General features: G+C 35.7%; 1 pseudogene; it reads left to right on the forward strand.

Moving 5' to 3' along the window:
* On the forward strand, positions 1,776-6,382 carry LOC107632170 (annotated as a pseudogene).

Genomic DNA, 7,607 nt, shown 5'->3' on the forward strand with positions numbered 1-7,607 from the left:
GCTTTAGCATTTAACACCAGAGTATATTGCTCTTGATAACAAATTGCAAGCCTCAGTCCAAATAAATTTAGACATGGCTTTACAGCCAGCCAGGCTTTACATGCTTCATGAAACACTAGAATTCATTCTCAAAAATTTTGAATAAAAAAAAATATTTTTTTTTTCGAAAACAGGTGAGAAAATTTTGAAATATTTTTGAAAAATTTTTGAAAAGAAAACAAAACGAAAATTACCTAATCTGAGCAACAGGATGAACCGTCAGTTGTCCAAACTCGAACAATCCCCGGCAACGGCGCCAAAAACTTGGTGCACGAAATTGTGATGTCCAGGCTCGCCAAAGATGGTAAAAAAGACGTCTAATACAATAGTAAAAGGTCCTATTTATAATAAACTAGCTACTAGGGTTTACATGAGTAAGTAATTGATGCATAAATCCACTTCCGGGGCCCACTTGGTGTGTGCTTGGGCTGAGCTTGAGTGTTGCACGTGTAGAGGTTCTTCTTGGAGTTGAACGCCAGCTTTTGTGCCAGTTTGGGCGTTCAACTCTGGTTTTGGCTCCTTTTCTGGCGCTGGACACCAGATTTGGGCAGAAAGCTGGCGTTGAACGCCAGTTTACATCGTCTATTCTTGGCCAAAGTATGGACTATTATATATTGCTGGAAAGCCCTGGATGTCTACTTTCCAACTCAATTGAAAGCGCGCCATTTCGAATTTTGTAGCTCCAGAAAATCCACTTTGAGTGTAGGGAGGTCAGAATCCAACAGCATCAGCAGTCCTTCTTCAACCTCTGAATCTGATTTCTGCTCAAGTCCCTCAATTTCAGCCAGAAAATACCTGAAATCACAGAAAAACACACAAACTCATAGTAAAGTCCAGAAATGTGAATTTAACATAAAAACTAATGAAAACATCCCTAAAAGTAACTAGATCCTACTAAAAACATACTAAAAACAATGCCAAAAAGCGTATAAATTATCCGCTCATCACACCCCCCTCTCCACACGAAGAGTTCGGGACGTCGGCTGCACCCCCTTCAACCCAGTAATCCGGAACCAGGCGATTCTCCCTCATCAACCGAAGTACCAACCCGAACCGTCCGGTACCCGACCTACCGTACAACATGTTATCATATTTTTATGAAATTCTTATTATTTCTGTTTATACGAACTTCTCTTTTTTTATTATTTATTATTTTTATTTTTTGTTAATTATTTGTTTGACATTAACCCAGTAATCCGGAACCAGGCGATTCTCCCTCATCAACCGAAGTACCAACCCGAACCGTCCGGTACCCGACCTACCGTACAACATGTTATCATATTTTTATGAAATTCTTATTATTTCTGTTTATACGAACTTCTCTTTTTTTATTATTTATTATTTTTATTTTTTGTTAATTATTTGTTTGACATTAACCCAGTAATCCGGAACCAGGCGATTCTCCCTCATCAACCGAAGTACCAACCCGAACCGTCCGGTACCCGACCTACCGTAATTATTTAAGTTGATGTCTATCTTAGTAATTTTTTAACCAAAAATAATTTTGAGTAGTGTAATTCAAACAATATTTATTTTACTATAATTCATTTTGATATAAAGATTGCTAAACATAAATCACTTTAACACAAACTTATTTTTCATCAAAATAAAGTTTACAAAATCAATTTTATACAAACTCCCGTTTATACTGTCTAGAAAAATAGAAGAAATTAAAAACATGGTTTGCAGAAAGGTTCTTCATTTCTGTGTCACAATTCCATTTTCATGGTACAGTTCGTAGTCGTACTCCTAGCGCTGCTTCGGCTGCTTCCACTTCAATCTTCTTTCATTCATTCATTCACTCACTAGTCACACTATATATAACAACTCATCATTCGCTAACCCACATTCTCACCAAAAACACCATATCATTTCTCTGCTTTCTATTTATATTTATATTTATCCTCACGCTTTGCTCATTCATTGCCTCACCAACCATTACTTCATTTTCTTTGTTGTCTTAGCGTCATGTAACTTCCTCATCTTCTTCTTGTGACTCTGGTATGCTCCATTCTCCTTGCAAAACACACAAAGTTTTAAGTAATTTTGAATTTTTATTATTAAAGCACCCTTTTTCTATCCTCATTTTGTTCCAAAGTTACTCCAAAGTGTTAGTTCTGATCAACTGCGCCATCTTCCTCGTGTAAATGTGTAACCGCTCTGTTATCCTCAAATGCTTCTGAAATTATAACTAATGCATGTGGCAATGATGAGTTTCCGTTAGAAATTTATGTTCATTTAATTTGAGTTTAGTTTGGTGGGTGTGTCATGTAACTTGGATACAGGTTAGCGAAACTTTCCATCACCCTGGTAACTATTAGAAGAGTTGTGCAAAATCCGTGTCGTTTTGGTTCAATTACTAACTCATTTTGTTATTAAGATAATATGATCTATTCATTCTTCCTATTGTTCTATGAAATGTAAATTATCCAAGTTGGTTCATTTATTTATTTTCCTCAATCATGACAAATGGACATCCATTTCCCCTGCTTTCCTCTTTAGGAAGAGTATGGCATATAGGGTTCTGGTTTCTTAGCCTAAACTTTTGATTGAGTTTTTTTTTCCAAATGTACAACTTTGATCACAATTTTTGTTTCTCAAGTCCTTTGAAGTGATTCGTTATCTTAGAATCACATATTCTGTTTCATTTCATTGTACTATAACGGATAACTTAAGACCTTCATGGAAGAAACATTTGTTCCCTTTCGCGGGATCAAGAATGATCTCAAAGGAAGAATTCTCTGCTATAAGCAAGATTGGACCAGTGGATTCAAGGCAGGCATCAGGTATGTGATATTATGCAAATGGTGCAGATTCAAGCTTTGTCAAAGATTTAATTTTCATGTTTATGTTGTGTAGGATCCTTGCCCCAACTACATACATATTTTTTGCATCAGCTATTCCTGTTATCTCTTTTGGGGAGCAATTAGAGAGAAATACTGGTACAAAATTATTTTTCAGGTTCAGTCTCCGTTTTAATATTTTCATGATCCTTTTGTTTGGTTCGTATAAGTAATGCTTTATTGGTTATATGTTGTAGATGGAACTCTAACTGCAGTGCAGACCCTAACATCGACTGCGCTATGTGGCATTGTCCATGCAATCCTTGGAGGGCAACCTCTCCTCATACTAGGTGTAGCTGAGCCAACTGTTCTGATGTATACATTCCTATACGATTTTGCAAAGGATAGAAAAGATTTGGGGCAAAGGCTGTTCCTCGCTTGGGCTGGATGGTATTCTTTGATATCCTTTTAGTGATTACTTAGTATAGAGGGAATTTAATGCTGCCTTGAGAACTATTCTTTACTATCTTAATGATGTTTAGGGTATGTGTTTGGACTGCCTTATTGCTGTTTTTGTTGGCCATCCTTGGTGCATGCTCTATTATTAACAGATTCACACGCCTTGCTGGTGAACTATTCGGTCTGTTGATCGCAATGCTCTTCATGCAGCAGGCCATAAGGGTAAGTACCAGAGTAATATACAACTTGGTTAGTTAGTAGATAGGAATCCTACATAATCAAGCAAAATGATGCTCCAGTTGAATAAAAGGATTAAATAATATCTTTCCATCTTCAAGGGGCTAGTGGAGGAGTTTGGTGTACCACACCAAAGAGAAGGTATCAATCAGATTGCACACCAATCCTCTTGGCTGTTTGGGAATGGAATGTTCGCCTTGGTTTTGTCATTTGGCCTTCTGTTTACTGCATTAAGAAGTCGTAAAGCTAGATCGTGGCGTTATGGCACAGGTATTGAGCAAACTTCTGAATTCTGATGTAGGATTCAATGGGAAATTTAAAGCATTGCTAGTTAGATTGCAAGTTTGGTTAAGCTTAGACAAACTACTTTCATGTCCTTCTCTGTCTGTTAGTCTTCTAGTCAGCTCCAGTTTTGAATTCTTTCAAAATTGCTTTCCTTAATGCAATATGATGATTGGATTCTGTGGTAGTGGCTGATTAACATTATCTTATAGGTTGCTTGAGGGGATTTATAGCTGATTATGGAGTTCCTCTTATGGTTCTTATGTGGACTGCTGTGTCTTACATACCAGCCAATAATGTTCCAAGGGGAATCCCAAGGCGGCTTTTCAGTCCAAATCCATGGTCTCCTGGTGCATACTCAAATTGGACTGTAATCAAGGTATCTCTAATTACTTTGATGCATATATTTTTCTTATAGTTGACAACGGATAATATCATTTCAGAAAGAAAGAGTCTAATTCTAGCTTATGCTGGGTTTTACAGGATATGTTGAATGTGCCTCTTATTTATATAATTGGAGCATTTATACCAGCAACTATGATTGCTGTGCTTTACTACTTTGATCACAGTGTTGCATCCCAACTTGCTCAGCAGAAGGAATTTAATTTAAGAAGACCCTCTTCTTATCATTATGATCTTCTTCTCTTAGGCTTATTAGTAAGTAATTTATTTTGAATACTTGGAAACAATTTCCATACTGGAGAATAACAACATGTGACTTGTGCATAGACACGTTGCAAATAGTTTTGCTGTAGAATCTCATTCATATGATTGCACAAATTCCAGACCATATTGTGTGGACTTATTGGAATCCCTCCTTCCAATGGTGTTATTCCTCAATCTCCAATGCATACGAAAAGCTTAGCCACTCTAAAGCATCAGGTAATATAAACTATGCTTACAGTATTCCTGTTCGTCATTATTTTCCTTTACAAATGAACTAATTAAGCTTCATTGATATTTTGTTCTGTGTGGAATAGCTTTTGCGGAACAAACTTGTATCTAGCGTACGAAAAAGTATTCAGAAAAACCTGAACCTGAGTCAATTATACCGAAATATGCAAGAAGCATATGATCAAATGCAAACTCCATTATCCCACCAAATGCCACCTGCATTGGTAAACATAATGCAATTTCCTATTGATTTGAAATTTGTGACCTACCTTGCATTTATTCTTTATTTGTTTTCCATTTAGGGGCTAAAGGAGTTGAAGGAATCCACAATTCAACTAGCCTCAAGTCACGGATATATTGATGCCCCTGTAGATGAGGTTGTTTTTGATGTGGACAAAGATGTTGATGACCTTTTGCCTGTTGAAGTTAAAGAACAGCGACTAAGCAATCTGCTACAAGCAATGCTGGTTGTGGCATGTGTCGCAGCCATGCCTCTTTTGAAGAAGATACCAACTTCAGTGCTCTGGGGTTACTTTGCTTTCATGGCAATTGAAAGCTTACCAGGAAATCAGTTTTGGGAGAGAATATTGTACCTGTTCACTGCTCCAAGCCGAAGATATAAGTATGTCCATGCTCATAGCCTATTTTGTTATTTCATGTTATTTGGTTGAAAAAAATAACATTCTTTTTCTTTCGACTAGAGTTCTGGAGGAACAACATGCTGCCAGTATTGAGATTGTGCCATTCAAAACTGTCGTCAAGTTTACCTTGTTCCAGACAGCTTACTTGCTTCTCTGCTTTGGTCTAACCTGGATACCAATTGCCGGGGTCCTTTTCCCATTGTTAATCATGCTTCTCATCCCTATAAGGCAATATTTCCTTCCTAAGTTTTTTAAAGGAGCTCATCTTCAAGATTTGGATGCTGCAGCGTACGAGGATATGCCTGCTATTCCTTTCAACTTTTTGTTTGAAGTAAGTTGTGTGAAGCATTATCAACTTATAATAAATGCAGAATTTTGGGAATTCAACACTAAATGGTATGAATTGTGACAAAAATAATACCCTTCAAGTGAGAATACACAAAACCCTGCTCATGTTATTGTTATCCAATTTAAATATAACCATTTTCTGCATTTTAAAGGATTTTGTTGGGTGGATTATAAACTTAGTAGGCTCTGATCACAAAAATCTACCTAGTACTACATTACATGCATAGTCTTGTTTTCAGCTTGATGTTTATGTACTTGACAACAGGAGTCAAATATTGAGGCAACAAATTTCAACACTAATGGTGGGGAAATTCTTGATGGAATTATCACAAGGAGTCGTGGGGAAATTCGCATCACACAAAGCCCAAAAACATTAAGTTCAACTCCAACACCTTCTAGTGATATTATACCTGCTAATGGAAATACCTCAAAGCATACACAGCCCTCAAGTAACTGAATTGAGAGAGTAAAAAGCAGCATAGGATGAACCATGAAGCAGAGTAAATTGAAAGAAACTTCTTGTTCATGGCCTTTGATATGTAGGGGCGTTTAACTAATTTCGAGTTAAAAATATCATTATGAGCTTGATTCATGTAACAAAAGTATTGGATCTAAACCTGTCTTGGGTTTATTTTATGTAGTTTACGTTATTAAGATTCAATGAAGAGATTAGTAAACTCCTTTTTAGTCTTACAAAAATTTTTGTTACTATTAAAGCTTTGCATAATTGTATGGTTGGCTCTGAATCATAAACCTTGGTTCTACTAATTAGTTGCCAAATTTTCTGTGTATGATCTTGACTCCTGAAAAGGCCAAATTTAGATTAAGCGAACATTTAGTTGTTAATTTGCTCACCTTTTCCTTTATCCCTGTTTTCTGATAGAACAAGGCTGATATTGGGAATTTCACGCATATGCATTTATTTATTCTTTGAAGGTATCTTCATGAAAAAAATAGCGAAGTAAGGTGTGACAATGAAGGCATATAAAAGAGTAACAACACCATGATATGATATCACATATGAGACGTGCTTTTTATAGCTAGGCGTTTGCTTTTCCTTGTTGGAGAACAAATATGACTGAATGAGAATAAGTGGCAACTTTCAAGGTATGCCTTTTTACTCAATAAGCTCTATTTTGCTTTTCCAATGATGAGTCGAGGGTCGTGAGTGAGTTGTTACAGGAGCACCCATCTTTGTGTTATTTTGCTTTATTGTTGCTGGTGATGGCTGAATGGATGAGTTTTATTGACTTACATGACCGAAGGAATGTTCATGGCAAATTTACATTCTAGAAAGCCTAATTATATTCCATTGCATTTCAAAATAATTGTCTAATTGAATTGAAAAAATAACATACTAAACTCAGAAAACTTGAATATCTCTGTATGTCCCCTACTTCCTTTCGATGCCATTTGACTGTGAATATACCTGAATGATCATTTTGGTTGTGTACTTTGTATTCACACGTTTTCTTCGAGATAGAAAATAGAGAAGAATGTGTTACAACTTACAATCAAGTGGATGAGAAATATTCCATCGGTGGGGACCCATCTAGCTAGATAAGAAACATAATCTAGTGGAAATCATACACTAATTGCACTCTCATATATTACAACTTACAATTACAAGCAACGAAGCCAACACTAATATAGTATTTGAACCAAATTCTGTCGTTTTGCCCGTTTTAAAAGTATTTTTCTTTTCCAGTCTGTTTGAAAATTTTTAATGGTACAGGATTAAATTGAATTCTATTTAGAATTGAATTTTAGTTAGAATTAAATTGAGTTATACTATTTGAAATAAATTAATAAAACTATAAAATTAAATTAAATTTTAATGTTTAAAATATTTATCAGATAAATTAAAATGTTATAATAGACAACTTTATTCTTTATTAATATAACATTGTATTTAAATAATAAA

This window comes from Arachis ipaensis, chromosome B01, assembly GCF_000816755.2.
Source record: "Arachis ipaensis cultivar K30076 chromosome B01, Araip1.1, whole genome shotgun sequence".
NCBI classification, from domain to species: Eukaryota; Viridiplantae; Streptophyta; class Magnoliopsida; order Fabales; family Fabaceae; genus Arachis; species Arachis ipaensis.